This window comes from Cryptomeria japonica, chromosome 9, assembly GCF_030272615.1.
Source record: "Cryptomeria japonica chromosome 9, Sugi_1.0, whole genome shotgun sequence".
NCBI lineage: Eukaryota > Viridiplantae > Streptophyta > Pinopsida > Cupressales > Cupressaceae > Cryptomeria > Cryptomeria japonica.
The window spans coordinates 142287476-142308366 of NC_081413.1; positions in this window are offsets into that span (position 1 = coordinate 142287476).

Here is a 20891-nt window from a genome sequence, read left to right on the forward strand (position 1 = left end):
TCTAGATAGTCCACTCTCAAACATCCTACAATATATACATAAATATAACTTAAAGTATAAGAAAGGAAAAAGAGAAATAGAAATTTCATGTATACTTAAATGTTATATTTTATGTATATTTTTCATGAGAGAGTGAAAATGAAAGACAATTTGTGCTTTTCAAAATGAAGATGCACTTCTTGAAATGCAATACCATTTGGCACTCACCTTATTTTGTATTTGCCATATTTGGCGCATGCCAAATAGGTTTGGCATGACCAAACCTTAGGTTTAGCATGCCAAACCTATTTGGCGCATGCCTATTTGGTGTGTGCCAAGGGGCTTGATGGCGGCCAAAAACATTTTTGGCATCTTTTTGGTCCCCCATCTTTGTGCACTTACCCCATGATCCTATGTAGTTTGAGGAGTAGTTAAGGAGGAGCATTGGATCAAAGTAATGGATGAGGAGATGGATTCTATTGAGAGAAATCAAGCATAAGAGCTAGTTGATCTAATTTGAAGGTAAGGATTGCATAGTAGGAGTAAAATGATTCTATAAAATCAAATTTAATGCAAAAGGTAAATTTGAAAAGCTCAAGGTGAGGTTAATGGTAAAAGATTTTGTACAACAATGTGAAATTGATTATAATGAAACACCTTTACCAGTTGCTATACTTGATTCTATTAAAATAGTTTTAGTAATAACTACTCAAAATAATTGAAAAATTTGTCAAATGAATGTAAAATCAGTTTTTTGAAATGGTTTTGTTCGAGAGAAACAACTATATTTCAATGTTAAAACACCTAATTATGAATTGCTATGAACATGAAAACAAGGCGCATCTATTGAAGAAGATTCTCTATCGTCTCAATAGAGCACTAAGAGCATGCTATAGTAGGATTGACTCATACATGATAAAGAATAGTTCCAATCGAAAGAATTTGAGATGACAAATTTGGGTTTGATGAATTATTGTTGAATTAGATCAAGCAATTTTATTAGTCAATCTAAACATGCAAAGATTGTGTTAAATAATCTTGGGGTGTTGAATTATAAGCTAGTATCTACAACAAACACAACAAGCACACAACTATGTAAAGAAGACCAAGGGCCTAATTTATTGATTCTATAAAATTCCAAAGACTAATTGGAAGTTTGATGTAACTTATAGCTAAAGATCAGATATAATTTATCGAGTCAACTTCACCTCAAGATCATGGAATCACCAAGAGAATCCTATTGGCAAGTTGGAAAGATGATATTGAGATATGTGCTACGGACCATAGGTTTTGAGATTTAATATTCTCCAACTAATGTTTTTGGTTTGATTGGATATATTGGCAGTGGTTTTGTAAGTAACATTGACAATAGGAAGAGTACTTGTAGGATTTGCTTCCATTTTGGTATGGTGTTGTCTCATGGGCATCAAAGAAGCAACCCCATTGTCACACTTTCATCAGCAAAAGCAATATGTAGCAGCCATGTCAACATCATATGAAACACTTTGGATGAGGAAAATATTGACATATTTATTGCAAGCACAAAAGGAATCAACACCAATCTTTTGTGACAAGTTTGCAATTGCAATGTCAAAAAAATCATGTCTTTCATAAAAAGAATAAGCACATTGATACAAGATAGTATTTGGTAAATAATGGAAAAAATAAATTTGAAGTTAGATAGAGTTGGTAAATAATGGAAAAATAATTTGAAGTTTTGCAGATCTAACGTTCAATTAGCTAATATATTTACCAAAGCTTTAACAAAAGAAAAATTTAAATACTTTGAAACAAAATTTATATATTATAAATATTAAAACAATTAGTAATAGAAATTAAAGGACTTGTTTGAAGAATCTAATAATTTCTCCGCCATTTATCATATTGTTTATTTTAAAGTTACACTGACTGAATATAGATAGAATTTATTGTTCCACGATATCCTGGAGTTGCATATTCTTTTCAGAGTTTTCTTTGTAATCGAATGTTTTCTGCTAAAAACATCTATTTATAAGAGTTCAATAAAAACACTTTTGAGATTGCTGTAAGCTTTGGAGGATTGACATATTATTAATTTGCTATAACAGAAGTACAGCACTTCTACAACTCTTTCTCATCATGCTGAAAATCGAAGGTACCAATAGATTGTGCTACAGAATTTTCCCTTTAAAAACTATCTAAATCTTTGTTGGAATTGTAATTTCTCCCAGTTTTTTTGTTGGGTTCGAATTAAGTGTTCTAAATTTATATTTTGTATGAGTTTGTAATAATTGTATCTAGAATTTGTCCCAGACCTTTATATAGAGAAGCCTTCTGTAATGGGTTTTTTTATAAGTTTTTTTATTGAATTGAATGAATAAAAATTTATATATTTGAAGTCAAATTATGTTTTCTGTTTAATTTCCCTGTTTTCAGATTTCACAATCTTATATACACCATTCTCATGACTTGGAGAGTAATATATACTCTCGTGTTTGATAGCCCTGATCTCCTAATTATCTGAATGAAACATTGTTTGGTGACTAACATCCTATATTACAAATGTTGAGGATGCACATCACGAATTGGAATTTAAAAAAAATAATAAAGAAAAAATAAACCAATTTTGGTGGTATTAAATGATATTTGACAGTTTATATATATATATATATATATATATATAATATGTGATAATGTGATGATTAATTTGTAGCATTGATGTTCTTGTTATCAAGTGTCAAGCCTCATTGATGTTATTCTAATTGATTATCCCATTTATAATCTCTCCAATTCATACCTCTATATTATAAAAAGGTTTACCCAAAATGACATTTGACAGTTATCTGCCCTTAAAAGAACTGTTAATAAAAGGGGAGCAATAGATGACTACATTTAACGACAAGAGATAAACAAGGCCATCCAGTCCATCCCACCCTGGTTCAACAAAGGCCATTATCAGCTACCATCCTTGTAAAGAGGAGCATGGCCTGTCACTTTTCTTCTGCTGTGCCTTTGACATATAATGAAGAACTAGTCAAACAGGTAGACTACTACTGGCAATAACAGTAAGTTCTTCATTTGTATTCCCCAGATCTAAATAATAAATAATAATAGCTCCCTCCCCTGTATGGTGAGCCCGACTGTGTTTGGGATGCTCTTGCAAGAGGAGAAGCTGCAGATGATAATTAGATTGGAAAGATGTGCTGAGTCTCTGTGAGAAGAAGTGTTTCTTGGATCTGGCTGTATTCCCTGCAATTGTATTGTTAGACATTTGGTCCCTCAAATGAGACGGAACGATTCTGTTCTTCTTCTTCTATGGGAATTCGCAGCTCACCATTTGTTGGACTTGAATGGGGATCCCTGTTAAGGAACATTGCTACTTAGTTTCTACCTATTTTCTACTTGTGCTTGATACTAAATTCGCTTGATGCAAAGGGTTTTGAGAAGAATTTTCAAAAGAAAAGTTTAGCCTCACCATATAGAAGTTGGAATCTTCTCGAAATATATAGGCATAGATTTGTTTTAAGATTTGGAGGCTGTGTTACTAGTTTGTTGAGAAAGTCAGACTCTGCCTGGGTTTTAAAACAAACTTTTATTTGGACAATAGCGAGTAAAATCCTTTTTTAAAATAACAATTTAAAATAAATAAACTTACTAGATATAGATTATTTACAAATAATAACAGGGGATAAAAATTGAAACAAAGGGGACGTTTTACCCTCAAGGTGTTGGACACTGTTGTCTTTATGTCAAAAGGTCAAGCTGTCAACGAATGTCACAATGGCTAGAGACAAAGATCTGTGGGAGGTGGTTAAGCACATGCCAGGAATCCCAAGGTCAGTGCTGAACATCTATTACAGACTAAAGGGTAACAATCCCCCCCTCAGCGCGACCCACAAGATTCGAATTCATAACCCAACGCTCTGATACCACTTGTTGAATAGACAAACTCTTTAAACTGAAAGCAAAGAATAAGAAACTGAAACACCCGAATAAGAGTTGTGAAGGAATTCGTGAAGATTGAATACATTGCCATTGCCATGAAGTGTCATGATCACACAACCATGATTCATTATTTTTAGCGCCCACTATTTATGCATATTGTTTCGTGTCGTGCCTTGTTGTGCCCTATCTTGAGGGCTTAATGAATTGAACAAACAAAATGATAATGCAAAATGAACTACAAACACCCTTAGTTTTTTCTTTTGTCCATACCAAGTGCTGATAACCAATGCATTTCAGTAGGATTTTTTTAATAAACTCTAAGACAAAAATATCCCCATGGCCTAGTCACATAAAGTGACTTCAACTTATAGAACACAATTAAAGTCCATGGTGAAAGATATAATGGTGGCCCCCAAATATAACCATATTCATAGCCATAGTATGTCCAAAGTAATATGCCTATTGCAAAGGGCATTTTGTAAATTTTATATCAGAGTGAAAGTAAGCAGCAAAATTAAACGTTTTGAACAGGCATTCATTATGTAGAAGTCCAGAAGGTGTATGTTGGGTATTTATTTATTTTCGTATTCCTCTTAGATGCATATCATAGAACTTTCCATGTCTTCTACTACACACAATTTTCATTAACAGTGAAACTATCTACCCTACTTAGGCGGGTGAGGAGACACGACTCTAATCTGGGTAACACGACTTGAGGTAAGGGTGTAAAGTTGCTAAACAAACCGATATTAACTAACCTTAATTATATGTTAGGTAAATGAATCACTGGCAATTATTTAGCAAATAAAACAATCGGTAGTTAAGATAGTAATAATCAAATGAAGAGGACAATATGAATTAGCAGTAGTAAAAACAAACAAATAAAATGCTTATTATAAAGTGATACACCAATAAGGTGGAACGAGAACTCCTACTGCTATAACATTAACAATCCCTCTTAGCTAGGGAGGTATCTTTCTAGAAATCCATGTCATGGAGTCTCTTAACATGACATCCACCATGGCTACTCCCATGTGTGGAAGGATATATGTGCACAAGTGTTCATCACAAAGTCACTCAATGTGATGTCATCATGGAGTCTCTCAACATGACGTCCACCATGGCTTCTCCCATGTGTGGAGAGAGAAACATCTCCATCTTAGAGATGGACAAGGGCTTTCACCTCATATTTCTCCATCTCAGAGAAATATTCATTATAGCAATCAACAAGAATCATTGATGCTAAGTCTCCTTCTTAGCAAGGGCGACATTCTCCACAACTCCAAGCTTATCTCAAAAGTGTGCCAACATCACTCTAGAGAAGGGCTTGGTGAGAATATCAGTTGTCTGTTCATCAATGCAAATATACTTGAGTTGAATTACTTTCCTCAGCACCATATCTCTGATGTAATGATATTTGATCTCCACATGCTTTGTTCTATCATGAAACAATATATTGACAGAGAACTTAACACAACTTTGATTGTCACAATGAATCACAGTTGGCTCCAATGTTTGACCAAATAATCCTCCAAGAAGCTTTCGAAGCCATACTTCTTCTCGAGCTACTACACATGTTGCAATGTATTCAGCCTTAACAGTGCTTAGTGCCACAAAGGTCTACTTCCTACTACACCAGGAAATCATGTCAAACCCTAGACTAAAGCAACATCCAGAGGTGCTCTTTCTATCAGTTACACTTCTGGCCCAATCAAAATCAGAATATCCTTGTAACTTCAAATCTTCATAGGCAGTATATCTCAAGACATATCCCAATGTGCCATCCAAGTATCTCAAGATATGATTTTCTACAACTAGATAAATTTTTCTTGGTTCGCATATGAACTGACTGAGAGCACTCAATGCATAACAAATGTTTGGTCTAGTATTGACTAGATACATCAATGATCCAATCAACTATGTGTACATGGTAGGATCTACCAAATCTGAACTAGCTACAGAGTCACTCAAAATCTTCCAATTTGTTTTCATAGGTGTTGACATGGACTTCCAATCCATCATCCCAAATCTCTTTAAGATATCTATGGTGTATTTCGCTTGACTAAGAATAATCTCCTTGGGTTTTTGCCATACTTCCAATCCTAAAAAAGTAATGCATAAGGCTGAGATCCTTCATCTCAAACTTGGAGGCTAATTCTTTCTTGCATTTAACAATGAGATGTTCTACTCTAGTAAGAAATAAATCATCAACAGAAAGGACCAATATTACGGCCTCACCATCAACTACCTTGAAGTAGAGATTGGAATATGCATCATTCTTCGAAAATCCCAAACTCATCAAGTATTGCTCAATCCTTTCATACCATGCACGAGGTGCTTGCTTAAGACCATACAACGCCTTCTTCAATTTGCATACATGGGACTCCTTCCTGTAGATCACAAAACCATCTGGTTGCTCAATATACACTTATTTAATCACACCATTTAATAAATGCAATCCTTACATCCATTTGATGTAGCTTCTATCCTTTGGTTGATGCAATAGCAATAATAGTCTTGATGGATGTACATCAAGCAATGGAAGCAAATGTCTCCTCATAATCTATTCCCTCCTTCTGAGAGAATCCTCTTGCCACAAATCTTTCTTTGTACTTCTCAATGCTTCCATTAGCTACATGCTTGATCTTGAAAAGCCATCTGGAAGACAATACTGATTTTCCTTCAGGTCTTGGTACAACATCCCAAACATCATTCTTGATGATAGATTGCTATTCTTCTGAGATAGCATCTCTCCACACCTTCTGATTGGATGCTTTCTCAAAACTAGAAGGCTCGGACTCAATAATGTGACTCATTAATACCACGTATCCTACAAACTTATGTTGTCTCTTGCTTTCTCTTAAGGTGTCACAAGGAGCTGCATATTTTTCTCCTTCATGCATAGTTTGTCTAGCCCATAGATGTCTCTTTCAACCTATAGAAATATTTCTTGGCCCATCAGTTGGTTCTATGGGATCAACTGGATCCATAGTCTCTTCTGGTTCAGTAGACTCCCTTTGAGTCTCAGGAGAATGATAAGGAGAAATGTCCATATCTTGAGGTGTCTCTTGTTCTTCGTTGTCTATCTCCATGTAAGATCCTTTTGATCTTTTGGACCTGGCTATTTCGTCTTTGAAAGATACATCCCTGCTAATCTCAATTTGTTTTTGCCCTAGAATGTAGATTCTGTAGGCCTTTGAAGACTCACAATAACTGACAAACATTCCTTTCTTTCCTAAAGGTTCTAGTTTAGATCTTTTATCTTTAGGCACATGAATATAAATAGGACAACCATAAATTCTTAAATGACTGATCTCAGGTTTCACTCATGTGAAAGCCTCTTCAGGAGTCATGTTTTCCAATATTTGATGAGGGCTTCGGTTTTGAACATACACTGCAGTTCTGGAAGCTTCTGCCCAAAGAAAGGTTTTTAGATCTTGATCATGAATCATAGATTTAGCTACCCCAACCATGGATCTATTCTTTCTTTCTACAACTCCATTTTGCTAAGGGTTATATGGAACATATAACTCCCTTTTGATCCCTGACTCAATGCAGAATTGTGGAAACCTTTGGAAGTGTATTCTCCTCCATTATCAGATCTCAGAACCTTGATCCTTTTCCTATATATATTTTAGCTTGAGCTTTGAATTCATTGAATCTATCAAGTACTTCTTCAGACTCCTTAGATTTCAATAAATAAATCCAACACTTTTGAGAAAAGTCATCAATGAAAATCACATAATACCAGAATCCACTCAAGGATGCCATAGACATTGGACCACATAAATCAGAATGAACAAGATCTAAAATTCCTTTTGATCTACTTTCACTATAGTGAGAAGGACCCTTAATATTCTTACGTAGTGCATATCCTTTGCAAATATCGTTATGCTCATGAATAAGTTTTGGTAAACTAGTAACTATCTTTTCCATAGATGGAAGAGCCCTAAAGTGTAGGTGAGCAAGTCTCACGTGCTATAGCTCACTTGAACTGGTAGAGTTATGTAATAAATTTTTGAATTGGATGAATAGAGAGTTTGTATAGACTATCCTGATGAACACCAGTCACATTAGTTGTTTTTATGCTAGAGTTCTTTGGCCAAGCAAGAACTTTCCCTTCAAAAAATTCAACTTGGTACCCTTTGTCCTCCAATGTGGAAATTGAGACAAGGTTTCTTTTGATCCCTGAAACAAACAGGACATCACTTAAATGAAGAGGGATGCCGAAATCTAAATGAAGAGAGGTGGTCCCAACACCTTTCACTGAATAAGAAGCATCATCTTCGATTATCACTTGTATGTTGGTTTCTCTTTCTACCAAGTCAGAAAGATGCTCTCAATATCCCATAATGTGTCATGAAGCACCACTATCAATCAACCAAGTGTTACTGTTGGTTGGAACATTGCTTGAAAGTATTGATATGAATAGAAAACCATCTGAATTGTCTCTAGATTTATTTTCATTAATATTCGCAATAGAAGCATGTTGTTTTCGTCTTGTTATACAATCATGAGCATAGTGACCATACTTGTCACATCTATAACATTGAATATTAAAGAGATCATTCTTTTTCTTTGGTTTAGGAGCTAAATCTGTTTTTCTATCTCCATTCCTCTTGAAATTGCCTTTTCTACTATCTCTTCCTTTCCTTTTGGACATTTGAGCAACAAGAACATGATTTTATTCACTATGAGGATTTTGTCTGTTTCCTTTTGCTACCAACCTGAATTCCTTTTGAATGCAATCAAACATAAGGAGATCAAACTTGGGTAATTTAGATCTTCCACTAATGCCTTGGATGAAGAGCTCCCAAGATTGACGAAGACCATTCAATGCCAACATAACAAGGTCTCTATCTTCAACTTTATCTCCAATGACATATAGCCACTCCTTCAACTCAATAATCTTCATGAATAAAGATGATTGAATCTCCTTTAGTCATTTTTATATGGTGGATGTTGATCTCATACAAACCTTTAAGAGTCTCGAACATGACTTTGCCTGTCTTCATTTTGGATATAACTGACACTAGATGATCCATTACGGAATCTATCAAGATCTTCCTAGCTTAATGCCATTCTTCTTCCATTGAGTTTTTTGAGCCTCATCGGATGGCTCAGAAACCTCTTTCTCCATGAAATCTAGGAGGTCATTTTCTTCTAGTGCAATAAGAACTCTGAATTTCCAAGAGGTGAAATCCAATGCACCATCAAGCCTATCTTCAACCTTGAGTCTGTTTACCATTGTTGACTCTAGGATAGACTTAATTTAATGAAAATAAAACTTTTGTTGCTTAAATGAATCTGTTTTGGCTTAAACCTATGCTCTAATACCATGGATATTTTATATCAGAGTGAAAGTAAGCAACATAATTAAACGTTTTGAACATATATTCATTATGCAAAAATCTAGAAGGTGTATCCTAGGTATTTATTTACTTTCATATTCCTCTTAGATGCATATCGCAACACTTTCCAAGTCTTCTATTGCATCCAAATTTCATGAACAATGAAACTATATACCTAACTTTGGCGGATGAGGAGACACGACTCTAATTTGGGTAACATGACTTTAGGAAAGGGTCAGAAGTTGCTAAATAGACTAATATTAACTAAACCTAATCATATGTTAGGTAAATATATCACTGACAATTATTTAGCAAATAAAACAATCAGTAGTTAAGACATCAATAATCAAATGAAGAAGACAATACGAATAAATCATAGTGAAAAAAAACAAATAAAATGCTTATTATAAAGGAATACAACAGTCAAGTGGAAAGAGAACTCCTGCTGCTATAACATCAACATATTTAAGTGGTAACCCCGATATAACCTTTGAACATAAACAATACCATTTGAATGAAATTTGTAACTTTGGAGCACTTAAGTGTGAAATGTAATCAAGAGACCAATGTGTCAAGCATATCATGAAAACCACTGTATCATAAAGTACAAAATAGAGAATACCTTATTTAAGCCTACAAACACTACTTATTCAGTGTCATGTTGATGCATACTAGAAGTTAGTCTTATGTCATCAAGGACAACAACCAAGAAGGTCAACAAACTCCCCCTTTATGCTTGGTGGCAAAACACTAACTTTTTCTCCCCCTTTTTGCATCAAGGGAAAAGGGTAGAAAAAGTAGTGAACTAACTCAAATGATTAATGATGCACCTATTCATCAAAATATTCTTAATATGCTACAAGGAATGGCTAAAGAAGTATCCAGTGAGTTCCTATCAATGACAACAAAAAAATGGTCTATCACATATTTTTGAGAACTAAAAATTAGAACACTGCCAAAATTGTAAATCACTACAATGCGGAAACAATGCTCAAAATCTGTTGTTTCTATAGAAAAATCTTCTCAAAACACTATCAACTCATGCTATCAAAGTCTACTCAATCTCCCTCTTTTGTCACGGATGCATAACATCAGAATGTAACAAAATGAAACTGAAATGCTGCAAAAGAATAAAAAACACATGTGCATATAAAAGCATGTATCATAGTATCATTGAAACAATAATGCCAAGCTAAAACAAGGGTATAGAATATTCATGGAAAGATCCCCTTGAAGGTAAGCTCCATACAAAACAACAACCATCTTAACTAAAAGTAAGCACAATACTTCTATACTAAAAATCATTGCAGACCATAACTATATTGCCATTGTACCAAGAACTGGCAAAATCAAGGTCGTTATCCTCGTAACACACTTAGCATTGAAAATAAAAGAGGATATAAATCCCATCTTAAGCTCATTTAATTTTCAAGTGGCATGTGATATAAAAGAAAGAAAATAGTACTCCAACGCTCTGATACCACTTGTTGGGCACTGCTAGCGTTACACCAAAATATCGAGTTGTCAATAAACGACATAGTGGCTAGAGACAAGGATCCACATGAGGTGATTAAGCACATGTCACAAATCCTGAGGTCAGTAGTGAACATCTATTATAGACTAGAGGGTAACACAAGGCACATTGAATTCATTTTTAACTTTCACCTGATTTCTTACAATAACGACTACATGAAAAGTAATTCCTTTTCCTAATATGATGTAATGAGGCAAGTAGGCTCTATGTTTGGTAGAGCAAGACAATAAGATTTGTATTAGGAGGTTTTATATACCCCAAGGGCAATCTGAATTCCCCCGGACTGGCAAAAAAATAGAGATCATCCATCTAGATCTCATATTGTTTCCGTTCACATGCCTTCATTTGGGCTTTTTAATTGGAATTCAAATATTCATGTAGTATTTCTTCCTATCCAAAAAATTTATAACTTAGATTTTTAAAAACAAAAATTAATAATAAGATAGCATTGATTTTCAGGTTTGTTGGGAATATATAGGGGTAATGGGCATACAATGTCCAAAATGGAATTCCCTAAGGTGGAAGCTTTGGTTTCATATTTCGTTGCAAGTGAATATTGCATTCCAATATTTTTTGACACAATGAAAATCCTCAAGGTTCTGCTAATTCATATTAATAGTGCAAAACGAGCCAAGCTTAGTGGACTAGCTGGTTTATAACAACTTTCTCAGTTTAAAACTTTATATCTTGAAAGGATGATAGTTCCCCCCCCTACATGAGGACTACAGAGGCCTGAAGAGTTTGTAGAAAATATCTCTGAGGCTAGGTGAAGGGCTTGGTAAGGATAAAATGTTCAACTTGCCTACGTTTTTGGAATTTAGTGTGGTAGACTACAATGATCTCAAAGAGTTGTTGACATAAATTTGGTTTCAAATTCCGTTGAAAATTTGTCAATTACTCGTTTCCATAGAATTGCAATGTTTTTATTTATTTATTTATTAGTTGATAAGCTTCCCCAGCGAGGAAGCTCGCATATGTCAGCCATAAATTTTGTCTCATGTCTTTAAAATTGTCTCACACTGAAAATATATCATTGGTATCTAAATTCCATCCTTTTTGGAACTTCCACATGAATGCAATTTGAGGTCACCAGAAAAGTTTAATTGTTGGATAGTTCAAATGCTCCTTGTGTCATGCCTAAAACAAATCTTAATGGCCAACAACTCACGTCTAATCTTCTTTTTGCTGCCAATGTTTAAATCAAGCAACCTTGCTCCCATCTAATCTACGTCAGTATAAATTTTGATAATCTTGTTCAATGTAGTGTTGTTAGTTGTTTGATCATAGCTGACGAGAGAACAAAATCTCTCAAGTTGGAGAATTCAAATTCAAAAGCCAGAGCACAGAGACTGTAACTTTGTTTCCCACTCAACTGGGAGTGCAAATCAACAAGATCCAACAATAAAACTAGGAGACATGCAATTTTTTTTTCTTTCTATTAAATGATTGGAAATGACATAAAACACAAAAACTACAAACTCAAAAGTAACTACCAATTTCTAATCTACTGGTAGCGATTGCGAGTTGCATTCAACCATACAAAATAGAGCTTCTCAAAGCTCACTACAAACAAATGCTCACTTAGAGTTGTACATTGTCAATAACAATCAAGAGCGATATCTACTCAACTAATAAACGATATGCACACCTACAGGCTGCTACTGTTCTTCTTCTCTGCTTAGACTATTGCCTAGCTTCTGCACATTCTCTCTATGCTACCAACTTCTACTACTACTATACTCCTCTACTGATTTGAAGAACATTCTCCTCTTTTGTCTTGGGGTTGCCCACACAATAATTCCCCCTCAATATTCAAAATTCAAAAACTCAACTATCTCATTAACTCCTCTACAGTTGTTGTTCACATCAAGAGCTGTTGGGATGAAGATCCCAACACAATCTTCTAGTCTGTTGTTGTTGCTACACTACTGACAGGTAGGTGGAATTTATGTGGGGGAGAGACTTGGTGGCTCAGACAATAAATTCCAACAATAACAACGTGTTTGAGGTCTGTAAGTACATTTAGTTCTCAACCATATGTCCTTTTTAAGTGACGTTTTCATTAAGACATTCCCTGCCACCCAAAATTACATAAAACCAACACACTTTCTTTCCACCGGCATTTGAAAGCAAACTAACAACTCTAATAAGATTTGAGGTTATCTGAAGGGGAGAATTGTATTCTAAGTAGTCGACCAAAGATCTTGGAGGAAATTTGCTTGTTTTGAAGGTATTTACATTAGACTCTTTATTCAGCCCCAAAACACTAAAATATGTTTGCTGCAATTTCATCAAGCACATAAATGCTGCTTTTTATAGCACGAAAAAAAGAGGCCTTCATAGAGTCGATTTCATTGCTGGCTTTTTTTTTTCTTGTATCATTATAATAAGATCAGTTTATTGTAGTCCCGGAAGACATTTAATATTTATGATCTCTTATGCAAGCCAAAATAATTTGATCATTTTTCTGAGGGTTACACTGTACTGATTGAATTCTATCTCTAGTTTAGAGAAGTTGTATGCTACTGTGTTGATTGAATTCTTAAATTTTGGATTTTTGAATTCCAATTGAAATCCAAACACATTAAATTTTGGATTTGGACTCACAATGGTGCCACATGATTTCATGTCAAAAGGTTGTCCATATTACAAAATGAAGGGAACGACTTGCATAAAATAAGGATGTTTGTATGTATTATATGTCCAGAATTACCATTTTTGTACTGCAAGTTGATGATATTAGCTCCTGCTTTGTCCTTCATACTGGTGTAATTACGATTAGCTTAAAGATGAGTTTTCTGTGATATGTTCGGATATTTGTGTACATGTTGGAAACTGGCATTGAGGCAACAATATTATCACCTGGAAGCTGAAGAGGCTCATTGGTAAATGAGACATAGAGAACTTAGTGTTACAATTTAGTAGCCATGTCACGTGTAGACAAACTTATGTTCCAAGAATCCCACGCTTTGCTTAAATCCCGTTATTTTATTCTGCCATCACAGTTCAAATTCCTCAGGCTCAGGCTTGAAGTTGATTCTTTCTATCTTGGAACTCTTTCATATCCCTTCTTGTCTTTTCTTTCTAAGTGTTGTACCACATCTTTCTTTCTTGGGATCTCATTTATTGCAGATGTAAATTGATGGAAAGAGTTCTTTTTGGCAGGAAAAACCATCATTTCTGTCCAGTTGTGTTTTGTCCCATGTTGTATGTTCAAATTTCTCTCCTCTCTCTCTGCAAGCTTTCTGTTTTTGTCTTCTATTTTCTACAGTCTTCTTTCGCCTACTACCTGTATCTGTCAAAGTTCCCTTGTTCTCTTCCCTATTTTCTACAGTCTTCTTTCGCCAACTACCTGTAGAGTTTTTCATATTCAGTTGCATTATTGAGATCTACAACGTCCTACCAATGGGTGAAATAATTTGTCATAGTCAGAATGCATTTATGTCCAACACTTGAAGGTGAGTTAATCATCCCGGTAGAGTCTAGTCCCCATTGGGCAAATGGTTCATCAATCATGATTAGTTTGAGGGGCATAGCCGAACTCTTTTTTCCAACAAAAAATTGACATTTTTGAACCCATTGATGAGTTTGCACAAACATTGTTGGCCAAAAATACCCAACCTTCATGTTTTGTAAAAATATTATTCTAACAGATAAGTGTCTTTCGGATGAACCATCATGCATCTCTTCTAAAATTTTATTTGCTTGCTCCCCGTCAATGCATATGAGGAAAACACTATCGAACCCTTTTATACAATATTTCTCCAATTAGAGTATACCCTACCACCTGAAGTCTAAAGAATCTTCTTTTTGAAAGAGGAAAATTTAGAGGATATTTACTAGTCTTCATAAAGTTGATGCGATCACTAATCAAATCTTCAAAATTAGCAGGTTGATTAATCAACACTATATCTAGATCATCATTCTTCTACTCTTCAGACTCATTTTCAACAACCTGGTGTTCACAAAGCCCACGACTATGAATGATTGTTTAGGTAGACTTCAATATCATATTCTAAAATCTTGGTTATTGAGTTTTCTGTTTTGTCTATAATCTCTCCTTCCATTATGTATTCTGACACCCTAGGAAGTGCTACATAGACTAATACTTTGTTTTCTGCAGTTAGACGTTGAAACTTTTTCACAATTTTGACTATTGCATAGGTTTGTTATTCTACAAAATTTTATTTAACCTCATAACCCTTTAGCATCCTTGAATTAAAGGCTAAAGGATGTTCGTTTTTAGTTTCTTGATCCTTTTCAATTAATACAAAATCTATGCTATGTTCACCACCATAAACATACATAATGAAATCTTTCAAGAAGTTGGGATCTATCAATATGGGCATCAAAGCTATGGCTTCTTTCACTTTCTTGAAATCCAGCTTTCCTTCTGGAGTCCACTTGAAATTTTGATCCTTTCAGAGCATGAGTGTGACTAGTTGGATGAAATTGCTTACAATATTAATCTTTCCAAGGAAGGATTGCACTCCTTATCTATTGATTGGAAAGGTCAGTTCATTGATTGCTTTCAATTAGTTGGGATCAATTGAAATTCCTTCTTTAGAGACCATGTGTCCTAGGAGCTTTCCTTGGGGCATTCCGTACACACATTTCTTCGAGTTTAAGGATATCCCAAACTCTTGACACCTTCGAAATACTTCTTTTAGATGATCTTCCTTCCTTTTGGAGAATACAGTAAGATTTTCTAAGTAGACCAAGATGAACTGGTTGATAAGTTATTTGAAGACTATATGTATGGCATGCTGGAAGGTGGCCCCTACATTTGACAGCCCAAATGACATTTTAGCATAGGCAAACATTCTCCACTTAGTGGAAAAGTTGTTTTATGTTGATCTTCTTCTTTTACTAGGATCTGGTTATATCTAGATAATCCATCTAGTAGGGAAAAAATCTCTAAGCTAGCAACTATCTACAAAATTTGCTCCATTGAGGGGAGTGCATAGTGGTCTTTGAGAGAAGCTTTATTCAAATCCCAAAAGTCCACACATAAGCAGATATATCCATTATTTTTTTTTATAGGTACTAAGATTGAAACCCAGGTCTTATGCTTGATTGGATATAAAATTTGGGAATCTATCAGCTTCTTCAGCTCTTATGCCATGAGAGACTCAACCTTTGGGTTGATGGGTCTTTATTTCTATCAAATGTGTTTTTCCCTAGTGGTAGAATACTTTGTATTCATCTATATGTTGAAGGTTATGTTATGTGGTTTCTAATATACTGTTTGTGCTTTGCATTTGTTGCATCATCTAGTTTACGAATTGTAGAAGTTGTTGTTGTTCTTTGACAGTGAGGGTGTCTACAAAACTGGTCTAGAAAGTGCTTAAGGCCTTTAGATATGTGGAATCTTATGTTGCAGTTCAGTGGATATGTTAATTTGATTTGTTCACTATTTCATTCAATTCTCTAGTGGTGTTTTTATTCCATAAGTGAGTTATGTTGGTTTGTGCTTGGTATGTTTTAGTTGTGTTATGGTTTTCAGCATGCCGAATTGGATTATCTTGATTGGGTCATACTTTTTTGTTTGAATATGCATTGGGAGTTTGAGTTAGAATATAGTTATGGGTCTCATTGTTATGTGTGGAGATCCATATTACATAATGTGTATTTGAAAATGTTTTGGCTAACTGGTTACTGAGTTTTATTACTTTCTACACATTACATTTGGTACTAACTTTTTAGGATGTGTTAATGCAAGTGATACATTGGATTCGACTTAGAAGGATGTGTTGTAAAGGATTTGGTTCCTCTCTTTCTCTTGGAGTGGACCACATTGGGTATTTTTTGTCCAACTAACTTATTTTATGCAATCTTGTATACTATGTATTCTACCAACTCTCAATTAGTTTTTTGACGATCTAACTTGTATTTAGGGAGTGTGAACTGATGTAAAGTGAAAGTGAAATATGTGCACACAAATTTGATATTGCAGATGTGCAAAAGTAAGTTTGTGAAGAGCTTTGATGGTGGTATATTTAGTGTGATAGTGTTATGAGATAGTGGTTGATGTTAGATTTGTTTTCTATGATATTAATCACTTGACATAGAGCTTCAAGGATAATTCCATGATCATGATATTATTCTCATATTCTTTTTGTTGTTGAAAGACATTGAGTCTCTTAGCAGCCCTTTATATCTTTCCCTCATGTATCTTGCCCTAATGTAGTGTTCCTTAGTCTTGCAAGTCCATTGGGTGTGTTATTCTCTTTTGTAGTGATCCTAAAACTTTGTATTTAATTTTATCTATATTGTGATTATTATTCTCACCATTGTTTTTCCCATTTGGGTTTTCCACCTAAATCTAGTGTTCATATGTTGATGGTTGATGTTTTTTTAGTATTATTGTAGAATGGTTAAATATTTCTTAAATTTTGATAGATCAATTTTGTAGAGATCCAGACTAATTCACTCACCCCTCTTAGTCCTATCATGGGTTCAACAAAACCATGTATCCTAAACCCTATTACCTTAATCCAATACAATCATAGGAGAGGTGATGACCTAGAGAGGGGAGGGAGAGAGAAGAGGAGAGAGAATACTTAAGACAAAGAGAGGCCTAAGGAGAGGTGGAAGGAGGGAGAGATAGAAAGGGAGTGATTAAGGGGAGTGAAAATTTGTCTCCTAAAATGTTTAATTATTGCGACTCTACTATGCCTAAATATGATCACAAATAAGTGACAAATAGTTAATTAAGCCATTGATAAACTTCCCTATAAATTTTGAGTAAGATACAATTCCCTTTAATAGTTTTAATTTTTTATTTTTAAAAACTGAGGTATACTTTTAACTAGAAACTAGAAAAAGGAAATCTAAAATTTACCCATAGCCATGATACAAAGGTGACCAAAGGGTTCAAAATAGAAAAGTATATTTAAAAATGTCAACATCAATGCACAAATAATGTAACTGGAAGACCTTTAAAACAACTGGATACCACTAAGCATCTCAACGGAAAATATTAAAATACAAGTGTTAAGGAGATAGCCTTAGATATAAATTTAACTACACTCTAGAAGGAAATGAATGTGACACAAATAAATATCATATTTAGAAAAAATATATATATCTAGATATTACCCAATCTCACAAACATAGAAATAAAGACTAAAGAATCACACTCAATTTTAAATCCACAAAGAAAAAAGAATTTCTTCTAGATACAACAGTTTTTTTATTGACCCTTCTTTGATTGTGTCTCACTCATGCACTAGAATTGAATGAGAATAAAATAATTAGGACCCTTCGATAGTCCTTTAATTCCACATTTCTTGTTTTCCAAAGCATAACAACCTAAGAGTCTTTGAAATTGGTTCTTTGAAAAGAATCATTAAAATAAACTTTTAATACAAATGAACTTTATAAACATTAAATCTTAAATGGATGTACGTGAATATTGCTGAGGTGGGTAATTCGTGGGCCCAGGGTATGTGCAGGATCATGGTGTGCCAAAACAGGCCCTTAAGTGGCAATGGAATTTCAGAAAAATCAGAGTTATGCAACTTGACATGAAAATTTGAATAAGTTGTGAACATTATTTTTAAAATTTTCAAGAAGAGAATATATAGAAAATTGAATGTAGTTTCTAAGCTACTAGTTGTTTTTTGGAAAAAAAAAATCCTATTTGATGAAAATTTCAAATTTCAATGCAGTGGTTTAAGGAAAAAAATAAGAAGTAGACATATGTCTGACCACCCTAATCACAATCAAATCTTAATATTTTTTTATAATATTTATAATATAATTATTAGACTCATGTCCAGATGTGACATATATTTTTTTTTAATTTTTTATGAATTAAATAATTATTTATGATTTTTTAACTACAGCTTTTCAGAAATTTAGAAACTCCTACGTTTGACCACCTTAACTTGGTCAAAACCTTATGAAATTTATTTTTTTTTTAATTTTTCCCTATAGTAGATGAAGCATAGGATGTGACGCATGTTTCCGTTTCAAAAAATGTTATATTGTTTGAAAGTTATGAGTGTTTTTCAATCAGTATATCAATCAAGACTATTATCAGAATTCAATTAGGAAATAAATAATAATTATTTACTAAAGTCGAAATAAGACAAGCCTTATATTGTTGGAAAGCTGGGAACGTCCTTAAAAAACCAATTTCGTTTTATCAATTTTGGCTACAAAAAAGTCGTCAGCCACCGATGTAAAGTCTGGGAAATCAAGGAATACTAAAAAACACGTTTTTTCAATTGACTTTCTAGGCTTGTCACTTCCAAGCCTAATACCGAAGCATTCTCAAGCCGAAATTTGAAATATGAAAATTTGAGTACAAAAGTCGGATATCGGATTTTATCTGATACAAAAATTTGTAGTCCCCAAAGAATTTCCCTTTGCCACCATTTATGAAGTAAACTGCCACATGGCAGAAATCTGATATCCGATTAAATCGGATATCAGATTTTATTGGTCATATTTTAGAGAGAGAGAGGAGAGAGAGAGAGAGAGAGAGAGAGAGAGAGAAGGGGAGAGAGAGAGAGAGACCATATGACCCCTAATGACACAATTTGGTGTCTTAAGGGGTCCTATGGTGTTGTTAGGGGTCATATGGTGTCTTGGGACACCACAAGACCCCTTAAGACACCAAATCATGTCGTTAGGGGTCATATTGTGTCTTACGACGCATAACTATGACCCCTAATGATAGTTGTGTGATATGGTGTCCCATGAACCCTTATGACCTCTCAAGACACCATATGACCCCTAATGACACCATATTGGGTCGCTTTGGGTCATATTGTGTCCTAAGGGGTCATATTGTGGTCTATGACCCCTTAGGACACCATATGACCCCTAACGACATGATTTGGTGTCTTAAGGAGGCCTATGGTGTTGTTAGGGTTCATATGGTGTCCGTAGGGGTCATATGGTGTCTTGGGACACCATAGGACCCCTTAGGACACAATATGACCCCTTAGAACACAATATGACCCAAAGTGACCCAATATGGTGTCATTAGGGGTCATATGGTGTCCTAAGAGGTCATAAGGGTTCATGGGACACCATATGACCCCTATGGACACCATATGACCCCTAATGACACCATAAGACCCCTTAAGACACCAAATCATGTCGTTAGGGGTCATATTGTGTCCTACGACCTCGTAAAACACAATATAACCCCTAATGTTATGATTTGGTGTCTTAAGGGGCTGATTGGTGTCGTTAGGGGTCATATGGTGTCTTGTGACACCATAAGACCCCTTAAGACACCAAATTGTGTCACTAGGGGTCATATGGTGTCTTGTGACAGCATAAGACCCCTTAAGACACCAAATTGTGTCACTAGGGGTCATATTGTGTCCTACGACCCTGTAAGACACAATATGACCCCTAACGACATTATTTGGTGTCTTAAGGGGTCCTATGGTGTCATATGGTGTCCCATGAACCCTTATGACCTCTTAGGACACCATATGACCCCTAGTGACACCATATTGGGTCGCTTTGGGTCATATTGTGTCCTAAGGGGTCATATTGTGTCTTAAGGGGTCCTATGGTGTCCCAAGACACCATATGACCCCTAACGACACCAAATCATGTTGTTAGGGGTCATATTGTTGGCATATGCACACTCTAATGAGACATTGCATGTGATTGAAGGTTTTGTCATTGATGGAAACCTTGCAATCCTATGGCACCGACAAAAGGGTTATACCGGCATCAGCAGATCACACTCTACACCAGCACTTAGGAAACCAACACCGGCATAAAGAAAAGAAGTATACTGACACAGAGGCAGACAAGATTATGTTATATTATATTTTGTTTATTATTGTAAAAACTTTGTAAGCCGACTTGGCAAATTGTAAAATGACTCTCATATATAAAAGAGATCATTGTAGACATTTTGTAATGAGTAATGAGTGAGGAAAAATATTAGGCAGACCTATTATGCGAAATATAGGCTAAGGGTTTATGTAAGAAGCAGAGCAGCAACCGATACTGGATCAGGCATTATAGATGTTATTGTAAAGTAGTACAAGATATTGGATTTTATAATCCTCATTGTAAGTTAGTGAGACTTCCCATTGAGCAGTGAGCTCTAGGGAGTTGGCCTT